Here is a 24,707-nt window from a genome sequence, read left to right as displayed (position 1 = left end):
CCCTGCTGAAGCAGGTCCCGTCTTAGAGGTAGAGGCCACGGATCCTCCGTGAGCATCTCTTGAAGTTCCGGGTACCAAGTTCTTCTTGGCCAATCCGGAGCCACTAGTATCGTTCTTACTCCCTTTTGCCGTATAATTCTCAGTACTTTTGGTATGAGAGGCAGAGGAGGGAACACATACACTGACTGGAACACCCACGGTGTTACCAGAGCGTCCACAGCTATTGCCTGAGGATCTCTTGACCTGGCGCAATACCTGTCCAGTTTTTTGTTGAGGCGGGACGCCATCATATCCACCATTGGTTTTTCCCAACGGTTCACAATCATGTGGAAGACTTCTGGATGAAGTCCCCACTCTCCCGGGTGTAGATCGTGTCTGCTGAGGAAGTCTGCTTCCCAGTTGTCCACTCCCGGAATGAATACTGCTGACAGTGCTATCACATGATCTTCCGCCCAGCGAAGAATCCTTGCAGCTTCTGCCATTGCTGTCCTGCTTCTTGTGCCGCCCTGTCTGTTTACGTGGGCGACTGCCGTGATGTTGTCCGACTGGATCAACACCGGCTGACCCTGAAGCAGGGGTTTTGCCAGACTTAGAGCATTGTAAATCGCTCTTAGCTCCAGTATATTTATGTGAAGAGACATCTCCAGGCTTGACCATACTCCCTGGAAGTTTCTTCCCTGTGTGACCGCTCCCCAGCCTCTCAGACTGGCATCCGTGGTCACCAGGACCCAGTCCTGTATGCCGAATCTGCGGCCCTCTAACAGATGAGCACTCTGCAACCACCACAGAAGAGACACCCTTGTCCGTGGCGATAAGGTTATCCGCTGATGCATCTGCAGATGCGATCCGGACCATTTGTCCAGCAGATCCCACTGAAAAGTTCGTGCGTGGAATCTGCCGAATGGAATCGCTTCGTAAGAAGCCACCATCTTTCCCAGGACTCTTGTGCATTGATGCACAGACACTGTCCCTGGTTTTAGGAGGTTCCTGACAAGTTCGGATAACTCCCTGGCTTTCTCCTCCGGAAGAAACACCTTTTTCTGAACCGTGTCCAGAATCATTCCCAGGAACAGCAGACGTGTCGTCGGGGTCAACTGAGATTTTGGAAAATTCAGAATCCACCCGTGTTGTTGCAGCACTAGTTGGGTTAGTGCTACTCCGTCTTCCAGCTGTTCTCTGGACCTTGCCCTTATCAGGAGATCGTCCAAGTAAGGGATAATTAATACGCCTCTTCTTCGTAGAAGGATCATCATTTCGGCCATTACCTTGGTAAAGACCCGAGGTGCCGTAGACAATCCAAACGGCAGCGTCTGAAACTGATAATGACAGTTTTGCACCACGAACCTGAGGTACCCTTGATGTGAAGGGCAAATTGGGACATGCAGGTAAGCATCCTTTATGTCCAGGGACACCATAAAGTCCCCTTCTTCCAGATTCGCTATCACTGCTCTGAGTGACTCCATCTTGAACTTGAATTTTTGTATGTACAGGTTCAAAGATTTCAGATTTAGAATAGGTCTTACCGAGCCGTCCGGCTTCGGTACCACAAATAGCGTGGAGTAATACCCCTTTCCCTGTTGTAGGAGGGGTACCTTGACTATCACCTGCTGAGAAAACAGCTTGTGAATGGCTTCCAATACCGTCGCCCTGTCTGAGGGAGATGTTGGCAAAGCAGACTTTAGGAACCGGCGAGGGGGAGACTTCTCGAATTCCAACCTGTAACCCTGAGATACTACCTGCAGAATCCAGGGGTCCACCTGTGAGCAAGCCCACTGTGCGCTGAAATTCTTGAGTCGACCCCCCACCGCTCCTGAGTCCGCTTGTAAGGCCCCAGCGTCATGCTGAGGGCTTTGCAGAACCCTGGGAGGGCTTCTGTTCCTGGGCAGGGGCTGCTTGCTGCCCTCTCTTACCCCTTCCTCTGGCCCGAGGCAGATATGACTGTCCTTTTGTCCGCTTGTTCTTATAGGACCGAAAGGACTGCGGCTGAAAAGACGGTGTCTTTTTCTGTTGGGAGGGGGTCTGAGGTAAAAAAGTGGATTTTCCGGCAGTTGCCGTGGCCACCAGATCCGATAGACCGACGCCAAATAATTCCTCCCCTTTATACGGCAATACTTCCATATGTCGTTTGGAATCCGCATCACCTGACCACTGTCGCGTCCATAAACTCCTTCTGGCAGATATGGACATCGCATTTACTCTCGATGCCAGAGTGCAAATATCTCTCTGCGCATCTCGCATATAAAGGAAAGCATCCTTTAATTGCTCTATAGTCAATAAAATACTGTCCCTATCCAGGGTATCAATATTTTCAGTCAGGGAATCCAACCAGACGACCCCAGCACTGCACATCCAGGCTGAGGCGATGTCCCTGAGGGCGGCCGTATCAGGAGACGGTAACGCCACTTGTTTTGATAAGCGTGTGAGCGCCTTATCCACCCTAGGGGGTGTTTCCCAGCGCGCCCTAACCTCTGGCGGGAAAGGGTATAATGCTAATAACTTTTTTGAAATTAGCATTTTTCTATCTGGGTTAACCCACGCTTCATCACATACATCATTTAATTCCTCTGATTCAGGAAAAACTACAGGTAGTTTTTTCACCCCCCACATAATACCCCTTTTTGTGGTACTTGCAGTATCAGAGATATGCAAAGCCTCCTTCATTGCCCTGATCATATAACGTGTGGCCCTACTTGAAAATACGTTTGTTTCATCACCCTCGACACTAGATTCAGTGTCTGTGTCTGGGTCTGTGTCGACCGACTGAGGTAAAGGGCGCTTTACAGCCCCTGACGGTGTCTGAGACGCCTGGGCAGGTACTAACTGGTTTGCCGGCCGTCTCATGTCGTCAACTGATTTTTGTAATGTGCTGACATTATCACGTAATTCCATAAACAAAGCCATCCATTCCGGTGTCGACTCCCTGGGGGGTGACATCACCATTATCGGCAATTGCTCTGCCTCCACGCCAACATCGTCCTCATACATGTCGACACACACGTACCGACACACAGCAGACACACAGGGAATGCTCTTATCGAAGACAGGACCCCACTAGCCCTTTGGGGAGACAGAGGGAGAGTTTGCCAGCACACACCCAAGCGCTATAATATATATGGGAACAACCTTATATAAGTGTTGTTCCTTATAGCAGCTTAAATATATCCAGTATATCGCCAAAAAATGCCCCCCCTCTCTGTTTTACCCTGTTTCTGTAGTGCAGTGCAGGGGAGAGTCCTGGGAGCCTTCCTCACAGCGGAGCTGAGCAGGAAAATGGCGCTGTGTGCTGAGGAGAATAAGCCCCGCCCCCTATTTCGGCGGGCTTTCCTCCCGTAGTTTTAGATAACTGTCATGGGTTAAATACATACATATAGCCTTAATGGCTATATGTGATGTATTCTTTTGCCATAAGGTATTAAAATATTGCTGCCCAGGGCGCCCCCAGCAGCGCCCTGCACCCTCCGTGACCGCTTGGTGTGAAGTGTGTGACAACAATGGCGCACAGCTGCAGTGCTGTGCGCTACCTTCATGAAGACTGAAGAGCCTTCTGCCGCCTGTTTCCGGACCTTCAATCTTCAGCATCTGTAAGGGGGGTCGGCGGCGCGGCTCCGGGACGAACCCCAGGGTGAGACCTGTGTTCCGACTCCCTCTGGAGCTAATGGTGTCCAGTAGCCTAAGAATCCAATCCATCCTGCACGCAGGTGAGTTGAAATTCTCTCCCCTAAGTCCCTCGATGCAGTGAGCCTGTTGCCAGCAGGACTCACTGAAAATAAAAAACCTAAAAAACTTTTTCTAAGCAGCTCTTTAGGAGAGCCACCTAGATTGCACCCTGCTCGGACGGGCACAAAAACCTAACTGAGGCTTGGAGGAGGGTCATAGGGGGAGGAGCCAGTACACACCACCTAATCCTAAAGCTTTATTTTTGTGCCCTGTCTCCTGCGGAGCCGCTAATCCCCATGGTCCTGACGGAGTCCCCAGCATCCACTTAAGACGTTAGAGAAAAATAAAATATATATACACACACACGATAACTGCAACTACGTTCATATACCAGCTACATTGTCTCTGCCATTAGGAATCTGAAAGCCAATGCCTGTCTTTTATCCAGGCTTGAAGACTCTTGTTTCGCCCTGTTAGAGGTTCTGCCACATTTTCACTTTTATTGGCCAATACTGATATACAACATGAGAAAACATCAATCAGCAATTAGTAAAATAACTCTCCCAGTCTGTACAAAGCTATTAAGTCCAGCCAGTGACAATTCTTTGCACATCTGTTCAACAGGCCAGTCGTGTTGTGTCTTCACGCTACACCCTTATAAAAATCTCTTTCTGTAAACACATTTAATGCTTTCGGAATACAGGGTGTGTTCTGCATTGTAAACATTTCATAAAAGCAATACATTTATTTTATATTGTGAAGGCCACCCATTTAGATTTCTAATAGGAAAGAATGCTGCAGAATAAAACAAGAGAAAACACGAGTTTATCTTGTTTTCCTAGCAAACCGAAATATTAATCCTCCTCCTCCTCCTCCTCCTCCTCGCTGTCCTCCCCACCATCCCACGGCTGCTCAGTTAGTAATACAGTAAAATCGTATGTAATCCGCATATACAGTATATTAAAGAAGAGAGCAAACACATTGTGATAGAGATGGGCACTATGTACGAAAATTAGATTTTAAACCTACCAGTAAATCTATTTCTCCTAGTCCGTAGAGGATGCTGGGGACTCCGTAAGGACCATGGGGTATAGACGGGCTCCGCAGGAGATAGGGCACCTAAAAAGAACTTTGACTATGGGTGTGCACTGGCTCCTCCCTCTATGCCCCTCCTCCAGACCTCAGTTAGAGAACTGTGCCCAGAGGAGATGGACAATACAAGGCAGGATTTAGCAATCCAAGGGCAAGATTCATACCAGCCCACACCAATAATACCATGTAACCTGGAACATACATAACCAGTTAACAGTATGAACAAAAAACAACAGTAACGGTCCAAGACCGATGTCAACTGTAACATAACCCTTATGTAAGCAACAACTATATACAAGTCTTGCAGAGTTTCCGCACTGGGACGGGCGCCCAGCATCCTCTACGGACTAGGAGAAATAGATTTACCGGTAGGTTTAAAATCTTATTTTCTCTTACGTCCTAGAGGATGCTGGGGACTCCGTAAGGACCATGGGTTTATACCAAAGCATCCAATCGGGCGGGAGAGTTCCGACGACTCTGCAGCACCGACTGAGCAAACGCTAGGTCCTCATCAGCCAGGGTATCAAACTTGTAGAATTTAGCAAAAGTGTTTGACCCCGACCACGTCGCTGCTCGGCAAAGTTGTAAAGCCGAGACGCCTCGGGCAGCCGCCCAAGAAGAGCCCACCTTCCTAGTGGAATGGGCCTTAACCGAATTTGGTACCGGCAATCCAGCCGTAGAGTGAGCCTGCTGAATCGTATTACAGATCCAGCGAGCAATAGTCTGCTTTGAAGCAGGAGCGCCAATCTTATTGGCCGCATACAGGACAAACAGAGCCTCTGTTTTCCTAATTCTAGCCGTCCTGGCTACATACATTTTTAAGGCCCTGACTACGTCCAGGGATCTGGAATTCTCCAGGTCACCGGTAGCCACAGGCACCACTATAGGTTGATTCATATGGAACGACGAAACCACTTTAGGCAAAAAATTCAGCTCGATCCACATGAAAAATCAAGTAGGGGCTCTTGTGTGATAGAGCCGCCAATTCTGACACTCGCCTTGCTGATGCTAAGGCCAACAACATTACCACCTTCCAGGTAAGAAATTTCAACTCAACCTTGTTAAGCGGTTCAAACCAGTGTGATTTTAGGAACTGCAACACCACGTTCAGGTCCCATGGTGCCACTGGAGGCACAAAAGGGGGCTGGATGTGCAGCACTCCCTTTACAAACGTCTGGACTTCTGGAAGAGAAGCCAATTCCTTCTGAAAGAAAATCGAGAGGGCCGAAATCTGTACCTTAACCGAGCCTAATTTCAGGCCCATATCCACTCCTGTCTGTAGGAAGTGGAGAAGACGACCCAAATGAAAATCTTCCGTAGGTGCATTCTTGGTCTCACACCAAGACACATACTTTCGCCAGATACGGTGATAATGTTTTATCGTCACCTCCTTCCTAGCCTTTATTAAAGTAGGGATGACCTCTTCCGGAATCCCCTTTTTTGCTAGGATTCGGCGTTCAACTGCCATGCCGTCAAACGTAACCGCGGTAAGTCTTGAAATACACAGGGCCCCTGCTGCAACAGGTCTTCCCTCAGAGGAAGAGGCCAGGGGTCTCCTGTGAGCATCTCTTGTAGCTCCGAGTACCAAGCCCTTCGAGGCCAGTCTGGGACAACGATTATCGTCTGTACTCTTCTTCGTCTTATGATCCTCAACACTTTCGTGATGAGAGGAAGAGGAGGGAACACATAGACCGATTCGAACACCCACGGCGTTACCAGTGCGTCTACTGCTACTGCCTGAGGGTCCCGAGACCTGGCGCAATACCTCCGAAGTTTTTTGTTGAGGCGTGACGCCATCATGTCTATTTGAGGAGTTTCCCAAAGACGTGTTACGTCTGCAAAGACTTCTTGATGAAGTCCCCACTCTCCTGGATGGAGATCGTGTCTGCTGAGGAAGTCTGCTTCCCAGTTGTCCACTCCCGGAATGAAGACAGCCGACAGAGCGCTTACATGATTTTCCGCCCAGCGAAGGATCCTTGTGGCTTCCGCCATCGCGACTCTGCTTCTTGTCCCGCCTTGGCGGTTCACATGAGCCACTGCTGTGACATTGTCTGATTGAATCAGAACCGGAAGGTTTCGAAGAAAACTCTCCGCTTGTCGAAGGCCGTTGTAAATGGCCCTGAGTTCCAACACATTGATGTATAGACAGGACTCCTGGTCTGACCAAAGACCCTGAAAAGTCTTTCCCTGTGTGACCGCTCCCCATCCTCTGAGGCTCGCGTCCGTGGTAACCAGGATCCAGTCCTGAATCCCGAACCGGCGACCCTCCAGCAGGTGAGCACTTTGCAACCACCACAGGAGGGACACTCTGGTTCCTGGGGACAGAGTTATTTTCCGATGTAAATACAGATGGGACCCGGACCACTTGTCCAGAAGGTCCCATTGAAAAGTCCTTGCATGGAACCTTCCGAAGGGAATGGCCTCGTAGGCCGCCACCATTTTCCCCAGAACTCGAGTGCATTGGTGAACTGACACCCTTTTCGGTTTTAGCAGGTCTCTGACAATGTTCTGGATGTCTTGGGCTTTCTCTATTGGAAGGAAGACCTTCATTTGTTCCGTATCCAGTATCATACCTAGGAACGGTAGTCGAGTTGTCGGAATCAACTGTGACTTCAGTAGATTTAGAAACCAACCGTGTTGCTGGAGCACTCTCAGAGAGAGCGCCACACTGCTCAGCAATTTCTCTCTTGATCTCGCTTTTATCAGGAGATCGTCCAAGTATGGGATAATTGTGACTCCATGCTTGCGCAGGACCACCATCATTTCCGCCATTATCTTGGTGAAAATCCTCGGGGCCGTGGAAAGTCCAAACGGCAACGTCTGAAATTGGTAATGACAATCCTGTACAGCGAATCTCAGGTATTCCTGATGGGGGGCATATATGGGGACATGAAGGTACGCCTCCTTTATGTCCAGAGACACCATAAACTCCCCCTCCTCCATGTTGGCTATTATTGCTCTGAGAGATTCCATTTTGAATTTGAATCTTTTTATGTACAGGTTTAGGGATTTTAGATTCAAAATCGGTCTGACCGTACCGTCCGGTTTCGGGACCACAAATAGGGTTGAATAGTAACCTCTTACCTGCTGGTGCAGGGGAACCTTGATTATCACTTGCTGTATACACAGCATTTGAATTGCAGCTAACACTACATCCCTTTCCGATGTGGAAGCTGGTAGGGGTGATTTGAAAAATCGGTGCGGGGGCACCTCCTCGAATTCCAATTTGTAACCCTGGGAAACTATTTCCAACACCCAGGGATTCAGGTCCGAACTGACCCAGACCTGACTGAAAAGTCGAAGACGTGCCCCCACCGGTGCGGACTCCCTCAGGGGAGTCCCAGCGTCATGCTGTGGGTTTTGGAGCAGCCGGGGAGGACTTCTGTTCCTGGGCACCTGCCGAAGCAGGTGCTCTCTTGCCTCTGCCCTTACTTCTGGCGAGGAAAGAGGATCCCTGACCTCTTTTGGACTTGTGCGACCGAAAGGACTGCATCTGATAGGGTGTTGCTTTCTTTTGCTGTTGGGGAATATATGGTAAAAAATTTGATTTACCTGCTGTAGCTGTGGAAACCAGGTCCGTCAGCCCATCCCCAAACAATACATCACCCTTATAGGTAGTGATGTGCACCGGAAATTTTTCGGGTTTTGTGTTTTGGTTTTGGGTTCGGTTCCGCGGCCGTGTTTTGGGTTAGAACGCGTTTTGGCAAAACCTCACCGAATTTTTTTTGTCGGATTCGGGTGTGTTTTGGATTCGGGTGTTTTTTTCAAAAAACCCTAAAAAACAGCTTAAATCATAGAATTTGGGGGTCATTTTGATCCCATAGTATTATTAACCTCAATAACCATAATTTCCACTCATTTCCAGTCTATTCTGAACACCTCACACCTCACAATATTATTTTTAGTCCTAAAATTTGCACCGAGGTCGCTGGATGGCTAAGCTAAGCGACACAAGTGGCCGACACAAACACCTGGCCCATCTAGGAGTGGCACTGCAGTGTCAGACGGGATGGCCCTTCAAAAAAATACTCCCCAAACAGCACATGACGCAAAGAAAAAAAGAGGCGCAATGAGGTAGCTGTGTGACTAAGCTAAGCGACCCTAGTGGCCGACACAAACACCTGGCCCATCTAGGAGTGGCACTGCAGTGTCAGGCAGGATGGCCCTTCAAAAAAATACTCCCCAAACAGCACATGACGCAAAGAAAAAAAGAGGTGCAATGAGGTAGCTGTGTGACTAAGCTAAGCGACCCTAGTGGCCGACACAAACACCTGGCCCATCTAGGAGTGGCACTGCAGTGTCACGCAGAATGGCCCTTCAAAAAAATACTCCCCAAACAGCACATGACGCAAAGAAAAAAAGAGGCGCAATGAGGTAGCTGTGTGACTAAGCTAAGCGACCCTAGTGGCCGACACAAACACCTTGCCCATCTAGGAGTGGCACTGCAGTGTCACGCAGGATGGCCCTTCAAAAAAATACTCCCCAAACAGCACATGACGCAAAGAAAAAATGAGGCGCAATGAGGTAGCTATGTGACTAAGCTAAGCGACCCTAGTGGCCGACACAAACACCTGGCCCATCTAGGAGTGGCACTGCAGTGTCACGCAGGATGGCCCTTCAAAAAAATACTCCCCAAACAGCACATGACGCAAAGAAAAAAAGAGGCGCAATGAGGTAGCTGTGTGACTAAGCTAAGCGACCCTAGTGGCCGACACAAACACCTGGCCCATCTAGGAGTGGCACTGCAGTGTCAGACAGGATGGCCTTTCAAAAAAATACTCCCCAAACAGCACATGACGCAAAGAAAAAAAGAGGCGCAATGAGGTAGCTGTGTGACTAAGCTCAGCGACCCAAGTGGCCGACACAAACACCTGGCCCATCTAGGAGTGGCACTGCAGTGTCAGACAGGATGGCCCTTCAAAAAAATACTCCCCAAACAGCACATGACGCAAAGAAAAATGAAAGAAAAAAGAGGTGCAAGATGGAATTGTCCTTGGGCTCTCCCACCCACCCTTATGTTGTATAAACAGGACATGCACACTTTAATGAACCCATCATTTCAGCCACAGGGTCTGCCACACGACTGTGACTGAAATGACTGGTTGGTTTGGGCCCCCACCAAAAAAGAAGCAATCAATCTCTCCTTGCACAAACTGGCTCTACAGAGGCAAGATGTCCACCTCATCATCATCGTCCGATTCATCACCCCTTTCACTGTGTACATCCCCCTCCTCACAGATTATTAATTCGTCCCCACTGGAATCCACCATCTCAGGTCCCCGTGTACTTTCTGGAGGCAATTGCTGCTGGTGAATGTCTCCATGGAGGAATTGATTATAATTCATTTTAATGAACATCATCTTCTCCACATTTTCTGGAAGTAACCTCGTACGCCGATTGCTGACAAGGTGAGCGGCGGCACTAAACACTCTTTCGGAGTACACACTGGAGGGAGGGCAACTTAGGTAGAATAAAGCCAGTTTGTGCAAGCGCCTCCAAATTGCCTCTTTTTCCTGCCAGTATACGTACGGACTGTCTGACGTGCCTACTTGGATGCGGTCACTCATATAATCCTCCACCATTCTTTCAATGGTGAGAGAATCATATGCAGTGACAGTAGACGACATGTCAGTAATCGTTGGCAGGTCCTTCAGTCCGGACCAGATGTCAGCAGCAGCAGTCGCTCCAGACTGCCCTGCATCACCGCCAGCGGGTGGGCTCGGAATTCGTAGCCTTTTCCTCGCACCCCCAGTTGCGGGAGAATGTGAAGGAGGAGATGTTGGCGGGTCGCGTTCCGCTTGACTTGACAATTTTCTCACCAGCAGGTCTTTGAACCTCTGCAGACTTGTGTCTGCCGGAAATAGAGATCCAACGTAGGTTTTAAATCTAGGATCGAGCACGGTGGCCAAAATGTAGTGCTCTGATTTCAACAGATTGACCACCCGTGAATCCTGGTTAAGCGAATGAAGGGCTCCATCCACAAGTCCCACATGCCTAGCGGAATCGCTCTGTTTTAGCTCCTCCTTCAATGCCTCCAGCTTCTTCTGCAAAAGCCTGATGAGGTGAATGACCTGACTCAGGCTGGCAGTGTCTGAACTGACTTCACGTGTGGCAAGTTCAAAAGGTTGCAGAACCTTGCACAACGTTGAAATCATTCTCCACTGCGCTTGAGACAGGTGCATTCCACCTCCTTTGCCTATATCGTGGGCAGATGTATAGGCTTGAATGGCCTTTTGCTGCTCCTCCATCCTCTGAAGCATATAGAGGTTGAATTCCACCTCGTTACCACCTCTTGCTTCAGATGATGGCAGGGCAGGTTCAGGTGTTTTTGGTGGTGCTGCAGTCTTCTGTACGCGGTGCCTGTACGCCGAAAGTGGCCCGCAATTCTTCTGGCCACCGACAGCATCTCTTGCACGCCCCTGTCGTTTTTTAAATAATTCTGCACCACCAAATTCAAGGTATGTGCAAAACATGGGACGTGCTGGAATTTGCCCAGATGTAATGCACGCACAATATTGCTGGCGTTGTCCGATGCCACAAATCCCCAGGAGAGTCCAATTGGGGTAAGCCATTCTGCGATGATCTTCCTCAGTTGCCGTAAGAGGTTTTCAGCTGTGTGCGTATTCTGGAAAGCGGTGATACAAAGCGTAGCCTGCCTAGGAACGAGTTGGCATTTGCGAGATGCTGCTACCGGTGCCGCCGCTGCTGTTCTTGCAGCGGGAGGCAATACATCTACCCAGTGGGCTGTCACAGTCATATAGTCCTGAGTCTGCCCTGCTCCACTTGTCCACATGTCCGTGGTTAAGTGGACATTGGGTACAACTGCATTTTTTAGGACACTGGTGAGTCTTTTTCTGACGTCCGTGTACATTCTCGGTATCGCCTGCCTAGAGAAGTGGAACCTAGATGGTATTTGGTAATGGGGGCACACTACCTCAAGCAATTCTCTAGTTCCCCGTGAACTAACGGCGGATACTGGATGCACGTCTAACACCAACATAGTTGTCAAGGCCTGAGTTATCCGCTTTGCAACAGGATGACTGCTGTGATATTTAATCTTCCTCGCAAAGGACTGTTGGACAGTCAATTGCTTACTGGAAGTAGTACAAGTGGTCTTCCGACTTCCCCTCTGGGATGACGATCGACTCCCAGCAGCAACAACAGCAGCGCCAGCAGCAGTAGGCGTTACACTCAAGGATGCATCGGAGGAATCCCAGGCAGGAGAGGACTCGTCAGACTTGCCAGTGACATGGCCTGCAGGACTATTGGCTTTCCTGGGTAAGGAGGAAATTGACACTGAGGGAGTTGGTGGTGTGGTTTGCGGGAGCTTGGTTACAAGAGGAAGGGATTTACTGGTCAGTGGACTGCTTCCGCTGTCGCCCAAAGTTTTTGAACTTGTCACTGACTTATTATGAATGCGCTGCAGGTGACGTATAAGGGAGGATGTTCCGAGGTGGTTAACGTCCTTACCCTTACTTATTACAGCTTGACAAAGGCAACACACGGCTTGACACCAGTTGTCCGCATTTCTGTTGAAATAATTCCACACTGAAGAGTTGATTTTTTTTGTATTTTGACCAGGCATGTCAATGGCCATATTCGTCCCACGGACAACAGGTGTCTCCCCGGGTGCCTGACTTAAACAAACCACCTCACCATCAGAATCCTCCATGTCAATTTCCTCCCCAGCGCCAGCAACACCCATATCCTCATCCTGGTGTACTTCAACACTGACATCTTCAATTTGACTATCAGGAACTGGACTGCGGGTGCTCCTACCAGCACTTGCAGGGGGCGTGCAAATGGTGGAAGGCGCAAGCTCTTCCCGTCCAGTGTTGGGAAGGTCAGGCATTGCAACCGACACAATTGGACTGTCCTTGGGGATTTGTGATTTCGAAGAACGCACAGTTCTTTGCTGTGCTTTTGCCAGCTTAAGTCTTTTCTTTTTCATAGCGAGAGGATGAGTGCTTCCATCCTCATGTGAAGCTGAACCACTAGCCATGAACATAGGCCAGGGCCTCAGCCGTTCCTTGCCACTCCGTGTCGTAAATGGCATATTGGCAAGTTTACGCTTCTCCTCAGACGCTTTTAATTTTGATTTTTGGGTCATTTTACTGATCTTTTGTGTTTTGGATTTTACATGCTCTGTACTATGACATTGGGCATCGGCCTTGGCAGACGACGTTGATGGCATTTCATCGTGTCGGCCATGACTAGTGGCAGCAGCTTCAGCACGAGGTGGAAGTGGATCTTGATCTTTCTCTATTTTTTTAACCTCCACATTTTTGTTCTCCATATTTTAATGCGCACAACTAAAAGCCACCACAGGTATACAATGTAGATGGATGGATAGTATAGTATTATATTACTTATGGACGACGAGTGCACTGACGACACAGAGGTAGGTACAGCCGTGGCCTACCGTACTGCTATATATATATATATATATATATATATAATATACTGTAATAACGGACCTGGTGGACACTGTCAGCAGACTGCTAAACTAGTATGAAGAAAAAAAAAGCCACCACAGGTATACAATGTAGATGGATGGATACTATAGTATAGTATATTACTTATGGACGACGAGTGCACTGACGACACAGAGGTAGGTACAGCCGTGGCCTACCATACTGCTATATATATATATAATATACTGTATAATAATAATAACGGACCTGGTGGACACTGTCAGCAGACTGCTAAACTAGTATGAAGAAAAAAAAAACCACCACAGGTATACAATGTAGATGGATGGATAGTATAGTATTATATTACTTATGGACGACGAGTGCACTGACGACACAGAGGTAGGTACAGCCGTGGCCTACCGTACTGCTATATATATATATATATATATATATATATATATATAATATACTGTATAATAATAATAACGGACCTGGTGGACACTGTCAGCAGACTGCTAAATTAGTATGAAGAAAAAAAAACCCACCACAGGTATACAATGTAGATGGATGGATAGTATAGTATTATATTACTTATGGACGACGAGTGCACTGACGACACAGAGATAGGTACAGCCGTGGCCTACCGTACTGCTATATATATATATATATATATATATATATAATATACTGTAATAACGGACCTGGTGGACACTGTCAGCAGACTGCTAAACTAGTATGAAGAAAAAAAAAAGCCACCACAGGTATACAATGTAGATGGATACTATAGTATAGTATTATATTACTTATGGACGACGAGTGCACTGACGACACAGAGGTAGGTACAGCCGTGGTCTACCGTACTGCTATATATATATATATATATATATATAATATACTGTATAATAATAATAACGGACCTGGTGGACACTGTCAGCAGACTGCTAAACTAGTATGAAGAAAAAAAAAAGCCACCACAGGCATACAATGTAGATGGATGGATTGGATACTATAGTATAGTATTATATTACTTATGGACGACGAGTGCACTGACGACACAGAGGTAGGTACAGCCGTGGCCTACCGTACTGCTATATATATATATATATATATATAATATACTGTATAATAATAATAACGGACCTGGTGGACACTGTCAGCAGACTGCTAAACTAGTATGAAGAAAAAAAAAAACCACCACAGGTATACAATGTAGATGGATGGATAGTATAGTATTATATTACTTATGGACGACGAGTGCACTGACGACACAGAGGTAGGTACAGCCGTGGCCTACCGTACTGCTATATATATATATATATAATATACTGTATAATAATAATAACGGACCTGGTGGACACTGTCAGCAGACTGCTAAACTAGTATGAAGAAAAAAAAAGCCACCACAGGTATACAATGTAGATGGATGGATACTATAGTATAGTATTATATTACTTATGGAGGACGAGTGCACTGACGACACAGAGGTAGGTACAGCCGTGGCCTACCGTACTGCTATATATATATATAATATACTGTATAATAATAACGGACCTGGTGGACACTGTCAGCAGACTGCTAAACTAGTATGAAGAAAAAAAAAGCCACCACAGGAGTGTTTTTCAGGCAGACAAACGTATACTGGACTGGTGGTCACTGTCAGCAAAACTGTGCACTGTACTCCTGCTATAACTGCTCCCCAGTCCCCACAATTAGGCAGTGTGAGCAGTGCACTCAGCACAGATATATGCAGCAGTGCAGCACACTGAGTGAGCACAGATATGGTGGAGCTTTTTTTTCAGGCAGAGAAACAACGGATTAAACTCACTGGTGGTATAATCAAAACCCTGCACTGTACTCCCTAACAGCTGCTCCCCGTCCCCAATCCTCCCCACAATTATAAGTCACTCAGTCTTTTCTACTATAACGGAGAGGACGCCAGCCACGTCCTCTCCCTATCAATCTCAATGCACGTGTGAAAATGGCGGCGACGCGCGGCTCCTTATATAGAATCCGAATCTCGCGAGAATCCGACAGCGGGATGATAACGTTCGGGCGCGCTCGGGTTAACCGAGCAAGGCGGGAGGATCCGAGTCGCTCGGACCCGTGAAAAAAAAGGTGAAGTTCGGGCGGGTTCGGATCCCGAGGATCCGAACCCGCTCATCACTACTTATAGGGTAGTACTTTCATATGTTTTTTGGAATCCGCATCACCCGTCCATTGGCGAGTCCATAAGGATCTTCTCACTGAGATAGACATGACATTGGCCCTAGAAGCTAGCAATCCAATGTCCCTTTGAGCATCCCTCATAAATAAGACTGCGTCTTTTATATGGGCTAGAGTTAGGATATAGTATCCTTATCCATAGTATCAAATTGATCTGTCAGCTCATCTGTCCAAGCTGCAATTGCGCTACACACCCATGCCGACGCAATCGTCGGTCTTAACACAGCACCCATATGAGAATAAATACCCTTTAAGGTAGTTTCTTGCCTGCGATCTGCAGGGTCCTTAAGGGCCGCTGTGTCAGGAGACGGTAGCGCCACTTTCTTGGACAAGCGCGTCAGGGCCTTGTCTACAGTGGGGGGTGATTCCCAAATCTCCCTGTCCTGCTTAGGGAAAGGGTATGCCATAAAAATTCTTTTGGGGATCTGCGGTCTCTTATCCGGAGTCTCCCAAGCTTTTCCAAAGAACTCATTTAATTCATGCGATGTGGGAAAATTAATAATCTGTTTCTTTTCCTTAAACATGTGTACCCTTGTGTCGGGGACCGAGGGTTCATCCACAATATGCAACACATCCCTTATTGCCACAATCATACACTGAATGGTTTTAGTCACCCTAGGGTGCAATTTTACTTCGTCATAGTCGACACTGGAATCAGAATCCGTGTCGGTAGTAGTGTCTTGTGTTAAGGGACGCTTTTGAGACCCCGACGGGCCCTGTGAGTCGGTCCAATCTGAGGATTGACCGCCTGATGTCCACCCTAAACCAGCCTTATCAAGCCTTTTATGTAAAGATGCCACACTTGCATGCAACGTATGCCACATGTCCATCCAATCTGGAGTCGGCACAACCGACGGGGACACACCACTCATTTGCTCCACCTCCTCCTTGGAGAAGCCATCCGCCTCAGACATGTCGACACACACGTACCGACACCCCCCACACACAGGGAGTTACCTATAAGGGGACAAAACCCAAACCAGGCCCTTAGGAGAGACAGAGAGATAGAGTATGCCAGCACACACCCAGCGCTTAAAAACACTGGAATATATGACCAGATAGCGCTGTTATATGTATATAATTGTAATCTCCACTCACTGCGTCGCCAAAGTGCCCCCCTCCTCTTTTTTCCAGCCTGTGAAGCTCAGCAGGGGAGAGAACAGGGAGCCAGCGTTTCCCCATGCAGTCTCTGTGGAGAAAATGGCGCTGGTTAGTGCTGAGGATCAAGCCCCGCCCACCCGACGGCGGGCTTCGGTCCCATCAACTTTGTATAGAAAAATGGCGGGGGTTACCGGATTTACTGTGCCACAGCCTAATCCATGCTTATCAATGCCAAATATGAGGAATATTGCTGCCCAATGCGCCCCCCCCCCCCCCCCCTGCGCCCTGCACCCTTCAGTGCCTGCTTGTGTGTGTGTGACTGGGAGCAATGGCGCGCAGTTTACCGCTGCGCCGCTTACCTCATGAAGATCTGATGTCTTCTGCCACCTGATGTCTTCTTTGCCTTCTCATACTCACCCGGCTTCTATCTTCGGCATCTGTGAGGAGGACGGCGGCGCGGCTCCGGGACGAACCCCAGGTGAGACCTGTGTTCCGACTACCTCTGGAGCTAATGGTGTCCAGTAGCCTTAGAAGCAGTGCCCAACTTAACAAGCCAGCTCTGCTTCTCTCTCCTCGGTCCCACGATGCAGGGAGCCTGTTGCCAACAGGACTCCCTGAAAATAAAAAACCTAACAAAATTCATCTTCCACAGAAAACTCTGGAGAGCTCTCTGCAGTGCACCCATTCTCCTCTGGGCACAAGATCTAACTGAGGTCTGGAGGAGGGGCATAGAGGGAGGAGCCAGTGCACACCCATAGTCAAAGTTCTTTTTAGGTGCCCTATCTCCTGCGGAGCCCGTCTATACCCCATGGTCCTTACGGAGTCCCCAGCATCCTCTAGGACGTAAGAGAAAAGTACGTCCCTATGCATATGCACTTAGATAAACACTAGGAGTCTTTCCACACCCCTGGTTGAAGGGTGTGGAATAATACGTCTTAAAAAGAGAAATAAGCATTTTTGTCTGGTGAATAACAGGTCCCAGAAATCCCTGACAGCCTGAAACTGCTTTGGAATGCTGGTGCTTGTAGTATTTCAAGTGCCAACATACCCATGGCTTGCAGAACATGCTTTCACAGTATGTTGGGACATTGTAATAACTATTACTACATGTTTGTGGTGTTCTTGTGTCCCTGAATCTCAGTGGCTAGTAGACACATGAGTATCGGTGGCTGTGATCACAGGGACTGATCCAGAGATGTACACTATTCATACAGTAGCTATGTCTTTGGAAACAGCTGATGCTAATGCTGCAAGAGTTCTGCAGTACAGCCAACTACTTAGAGCTGAAGGACTATCAGAAAATGAGGTCTGAGATAAAGCCAAAGGTTTGGTAGACTTGGGGGGACATTTACTAAGCAGTGATAAGAGCAGAGAAGTGAGCCAGTGGAGATGTGCCCATGGCAATCAATCAGCACTGAAGTAACATCTATAATTTGCATACTATAAAATTATACAGAGCTGCTGATTGGTTGAAAGGGCAATTTCTCCACTGGCTCACTTCTCCGCTCTTATCACTGCTTAGTAAATGTCCCCCTTGGAGTCAGGCTGGAGCATAATAGGAAATGCTAGACATTGGTTCATGAACCCAATAATCAATGCTGAAGTCAATGTATAGCTTCAGGATTCATATAACTGCTGAGGCATACAAAACGCTGATGCTGATGACATCCCCAATTCCATAAAGGTCTGGACCTATGAACCTGTGAGATTTAGTGTCACTGCATGGCTCCCCAGGACAACCTGTAAAACTCATCAGCATCCAAGACTCATGCAGAGTCACCTGGGAAACCAGAGACATGAGAAATCACGAAGCATATTTGCAGGCAAGATGTTCATAATCAAAATGATGAGAAAAAAGTGTGCCTCGGATTCTGTGAGATAACAGGAGCCAAAAGTAAGTATGTGCCGCTAATTATATATTGTTGCCCAGCGTCTAACCTAAACTAAATCAGATCCCCAAACCTATGTAAAAAGTCTCCAACTATAATCTACTCCAGTTACAGTTCCCAATACGTGTAAGTGGTCTCCCACTGATCTACAGTGACCTATAGTTTATATTTAGTCTTCTTGTGTATTGCAAGAGTAATCACAGGTGTGCTATCTATAACATCACAGGACGACTCCCCACTCTGTAATACCCTTCACTGACTTCAGGTTATTCAGACTACCAGTGTGAAAGGGTAGAAAGAAATCAGCCTGATGGATTGAGCTCCCAGACATCTGATAATGATGCAGCAGCTGCCAGTACCTGTAACCTGAATGGAGAGTTAGGTGGGGGCGTATATCAGAAGAACTGTTACTTACTGTAGGTTAGGGACAATATTATACTAAAATAAAATTATGCTACAACTTTGAAATAAAACTTTGGAAATTATTAACTTGTCAAATCAGAGTAAATATTCCATAACAAATGTATTAATTTTTTATATGTTACAACTCTTTATTCTTAAACATTTGATTTTCAATAAAAATTAAAGCTGTGACGTTTTATACATACTTACACCATGTGCAAAGCTACCTTTCTATGATTTTTCGTCATTTAAGTGTTTATTACTGTACATATATTAGAGTGAAGAGTAAGTGCTTTATTTATGAAGCCCATAGTTTGGGTTGTACCACATTAGCCTCTCTCTTATGCTACTTGAATAATACCAAGGGCGTAACTACCATAGGTGCAGGCAGTGCAGCTGCTATGGGGCCCAGACCTGAGGGGGCCCCACCTTCCCTGTCAAAATTACATGTGTTGTACAGTTTACATCTCTCACCATTGGCAGATACATAGGGGCACTTATAAACTTTTACCTTGGGGGCTACAATATATCTAGTTATGCCCCTGGACCTGCTCTTTGTAATGTGGTATAAAATGAACTGGAGGGCATTATACTGTTACATAATTTAAACAAAAGCACTGTAGTGTGGCATAATATGAACTGTATCATAATGTAAATTGGGGGTACTGTGTAGCATAATGTTTACTGGCAGCCCTACAATATAACATAATGTGAATAAGAGCACTACTGTGGTTCATAAAATATACTAGGACACTACTATGGGGCATAACATTAACTAAGGCACTACTATGGTTCAGAAAATGAACTAGGGCAGTATTATGAGGCAAAAAAAGAAGAATTGCTGTGGAGAAGTGTCTCTCTAGAAGCACTGGTACAGGGGCCCTTCAAAATGTTGCTATTGGGCCCATTAAATTCTGGCTATGCCCCTGAATAATACATTAATTATATACTGTATATAAATATACTATGTGGACAAAAGTATTTGGCGAAACCTGGTAATTATTGAATTCAGGTGTTTTAATCAGACCCGTTGCCACAGGTGTATAAAATCAAGCACCTAGCCATGCAGTCTCCATTTGCAAACATTTGTGATACAAAATGTTTCATCCTGAAGAGCTCAGTGACTTCAAGCATAGCCAGATTAGAGGGGGGATGCAGGGCATACTGTACCCCGGGCCCCCCTCTGTCAGGGGGCCCCCCACCCAGAGCACACTGACATCACTAGCTTTCCCTCTTATGCAACAGCAGAACCAGACAGACAGAATGCGAGCAGGAAAGTATACAGTGCAGGCAGAGACACAGGAGTATCAGATTTCATGAACTACTGACCAGGCTTCCCAAGCTGAGGAGAGATAGGCGGAGAGAGCTGTGAAACAGGGTGGGATCCCTGTGTCACTTACAGCTCTCTCCACACCTGGGTGTCTGAGTCCTGTGTAACTTGTCATCTAATGAGGGTCTGGAGAGAGAGACACACATACAGTGTCCTCCTGAGTCCTGTCCCAGTGTGTAAGTAGTACAGAGGATGCTGCTATTTTTGCATGTGACAAGATAAATTATAGATCTTATTTTTCTATGTATATTTTAAGGTTGTGTAATGGGTATTTTAAGTTTGTGCCACTATAAGTACATTTTATAAAATAGTTGTCTTTCAATTAGGTGGAGCTATAAACAGTACCCAGGCTTTATTAAACTATTGGTGTAAATCTAATATACACCATTGGGCAAACTTTAATATACACAATCCATACATCCCAACATGACCCATTCCAGGAGGGGCAAGATTCTTAAGTTATGATTGCAATCAGCTGAAACACCTTTCTTATCAATTAAATAGTTCAACACAGGTGACTACAATCATATATTAAGAGGGAAGTTCATGTAAAGAGCATTATTTCACTCCTGGATTGGATCATGTTGGGAGGTATACACAATTTTATACACAGCCCCCACCCCCCAAGGCACCGGGGCCCCCCTGTCTAAAGTGCCCTGGGCACCCCCAAGGCTTAATCCAGCCCTGACTTCAAGTGTGGTACTGTGATAGGATGCCACCTGTGCAATAAGACAGTCATGAAATTTCATCCCTGCTGGATAGTCCACGGTCAACTGTAAGTGATATTATTACAAAGTGGATGGGGTTAGGAACAACAGCAACTCAGCCTGTAAGCGGAAGACCATGTAAAATCACAGAGCAGGGTCAACGACTGCTAATGCGCATGGTGAGTAAAAGTCACCAACGCTTTGCTAATTCCATAGCTGAAGAGTTCCGGACCTACACTGGCATTAATGTAAGCACAAAAACTGTGTGGGTGGAGCTTAATGGAATGGGCTTCAATGGCCGAGCAGCTGCATGCAAGCCTCACATCACCAAGTCCTATGCCAAGCGCCGGATGGAGTGGTGTAAAGCACACCTACACTGGACTGTGGCGCAGTGGGAATGTGTTCTGTGAAGTGGCGAATCATGCTTTTATGTTTGACAGACAGACGGCCGAGTCTGGGTTTGGCGAATGCCAGGAGGATAACGTTACCTCTGTCTAACTGCATTATGCCAACTGTGAAGTTTGGTGTAGGAGGGATAATGGTATGGTGCTGTTTATCAGGGTTTTATCTCCAGTGAAGGGCAATTTTAATGCTTCAGCATACTAAGACATTTCGAACAATGCTATGCTTCCAACTTTGTGGTAACAGTTTTGGGAAGACCCTTTTATATTCCAACATGACTTACCTACATTGTAAGTCTCCTCTCCGGGAGAAGCCCGGAGAGGAGACGCTGCAGGTGCCTTCGGGGGGCGGGGCCGGACTGTGACATCACTAAGTCCTGCGATTTGCGTCATTTTAACCCCTTCTCCACCCGACGGACCCGCGAATGCGGGAGGTTATCTCTCCATCCTGCTTGCATCACTATGGTGCGAGCAGGATGCGGGAGACCTGCCCACTCTTCCGGGGGTGCGGGGGGCTACCCCAAAAAATGGGAGCCTCCCGCAGCTTCCGGGAGAGTAGGTAAGTATGGCCCAAGTGCACAAAGCAAAGACATGGGGGTAATGTAATAGGGTGTGAGAATCAGGAAGTGAGAGATTTTATGAGAGTTCTCATGTTTTTTTTTTAAATGGCAATCATTTACATGGCAAAACTAGCTTGACTTTTTCATGTAAAATGGTTGCCAGGAGAACTCTCACAAAATCTCTCACTTCCTGATCCTCACACCCTATTACATTACTCCCATGGTTTGATGAGTTCGGTGTGGAAGAACTTGACTGGCTTGCACAGAACCCTGACTTACAAAATTTGTTTTATTTTAAGGTATATGTAATTATGCACACTTATCTTATGGTCTATTAAACAATGTTTTTACTACTAAACTGTGGTGTGTTGCATTATCAGTGCTATCTGTTTTACATTACTTATCATCCAACATCAGTGCCTGACCTTATAAATGTTGTATAGAATGAATGGGCACACATTCCCACAGAAACACTCCAAAATCTTGTGGAAAGCCTTCCAAGAAGAGTTGAAGCTGTTATAGCTGCAAAAGGCGGATCAACTCCATATTAAAGTATATGTATTTAAATACAATGTCATTACAGTTCCTGTTGGTGTAATGGCCAGGTGTCTGAATACATAGGGGTATATTCAATAAGAGTCGGATCCATTCTGACATGCATTTGCCCTATTGAATGAGCGTCCAAATCCGACTGTCAGATTTGAGCCAAATCCGACTATCGGATTTGGGCGTTCCCGGTGTCCCGTTCGTGCTGCTGCTGCGTGGCGAGGTCTGCTGGCACGTCCGTCCCCCTCATGTCCAGTCTTACCACCGAGTATTTGTAGCTCTGGGAGTCGCCCGTCTGGTAGGTGCGTGGTCCCGCTGGCCGTCCGCTGTGTTTTGAAGATCCGGGGATCCGAGCTGGCTGGCCTGCCCTTAATCAGCGGAAGTACATGCAGAGTAGCTGCTTCCGCCGGGCTGTGTCGGCTGCTGTGTGAGGGAAGCTCTGGGACTGCTACTCCTGGTTAGTTACTGCTCTCCCTCCCTGCTAGCCATGTCACTGTGCAGTGCTCTGCCACAGCTGGGAGCCTAACTTGCCCGCTGTTTGTTCTGCCCTTACCTGGACAGACTACTCCTCCCCTCTACTGACATTTAAATACCTGCTATCCGACAGGTTTGGCCTGTTCCGACACTGCCAATCCGACTTTTTTAAAAGTCAGATTGACATTGTTGGTAACGGGGCTAAAACCTGTCGGGTTTGGCCGCGCTCCCGACAATACACGCGGCTCGGCGGCTGAAGCTGCCGATCCGCGTTTATCCCGACAGTTTTCCGACAAGTTGGGAATCCCCGATTTGTTGGGAAAAAAGGCCCCTTACTGAGTAAGTCGGAACCCCTTCCGACTACAATCAGTCGGAAACTGCCGTCTTTCCGACAAGACGGCAGTTTCCTACTCATATTGAATATACCCCTTAGTGTATCTAATATAAAAAGTCAGAATATCCAGGATAACATAATAAGTGATATTCATATAAACTATAAAATAGAGTCAATCTGCAGATTATATGGTAAAGTATACAAATTTGCTAATTTAATAATTTGGTTGATTTTGTCTTTAAATGATCGCCACGTTTCACAGGGTGTGTAGTTGGGCCTGATGCCTGGCAAGTGACAGACTCTCAATTAAGACCTGGGTTATACTGTTACAGCCTCTTGGTCATGGCAGTTGTATCACTGTTTCCAACCCTCTGTAATTACCATAAGGTAATGCCAAGTGTTTCACTCTACAAAACCTATAATTTTGCTAAGCTTTCAATCTGCTAAAGATAATAGTATAAAATCTGACAGCGGGACTGTTTCTGGAATTCTACTTCAAGTTACAAACAAATTTGGAGATGATAAATATTGGTTAAAGTGCAAATTTAGCCAGAGAGTAATAAGCCACACGGCTTACTTTTGGCACTGTCAGACAGACACGGTACCCAGTGGTGATACACTGGCAGAATGAAACAGTTAAATAGCTTTTTGGAACTGTTTAAAACCAAATCACCCAAAAAGAATGACGGGTTAGTTTAAACATGTTTATGATACATAAAGTAGGTTAATTATGGTGAGGGAATATTTTGCTGCAACAAGCACTAGATTTTGTAGAGTGAAATGGTATATGTTTTTTTTTTTTTTTACAAGCACTCAATACAGTAATAACTCAATATGCATAAGAAAATCAAAATATGATTAGAAATAATCTACAAAAATGCCAATAGGCGACTCTGATGAACATATTTCATACATGTGGACCATTTTCACTAAGGGCTTGATTCAGAGATGGACGTAAAACCGCTTGGTGCTGTGTCTTCCGTTGCAGCGGATCTGAGAACATATACCTATGCCGCAGGAGCCGTTTTTTGTTAAGAGACACCCACTGCCAGCTTCTCAGATCCGCACTTGCGCAGGAAGATGCAGCATCAGTTGCACATTGGGAACATCGGTCACACCATCGGACCTTTAAACAACCCTATGGTTGCTCAGAATGGCCAATGCAACTGAGAAGGCAGAGCTAGAAGCACAGACACATACACAGTAGGCAATCATTGGCAGTTATGACCAAAGCTAAACTGCATCCACCTCTGAATCAGGTCCTAATTTGTGGAATAACTGGAATAGAAAATTATACCTTTTTCATATTGGTATACCAGGTCGCACCTGGGATTTTGTACATGGGTCCTTCCCAGTGCAACCTGACTGACACCCCTTTCAGACTGGTGACCTGACCTGGCTTATTGGCTGGTTGATGATGTCACCGCCGACATGTACCGAGGTGGCGCTTGGAGAGGAGATGATCTCCAAGTGCCAGCTCTTCCTCTGCAGGAGCTGGGACCGTCAGCTTGGCTTACCCGTTCACACTGCACCACAAGCCGGGTTGAACCCCTGTTCAACCCTGCTCGCTACCGTGC

Source organism: Pseudophryne corroboree, chromosome 4, assembly GCF_028390025.1.
Source record: "Pseudophryne corroboree isolate aPseCor3 chromosome 4, aPseCor3.hap2, whole genome shotgun sequence".
Lineage (NCBI taxonomy): Eukaryota > Metazoa > Chordata > Amphibia > Anura > Myobatrachidae > Pseudophryne > Pseudophryne corroboree.
Note: the sequence above shows the minus strand (reverse complement) of the source record.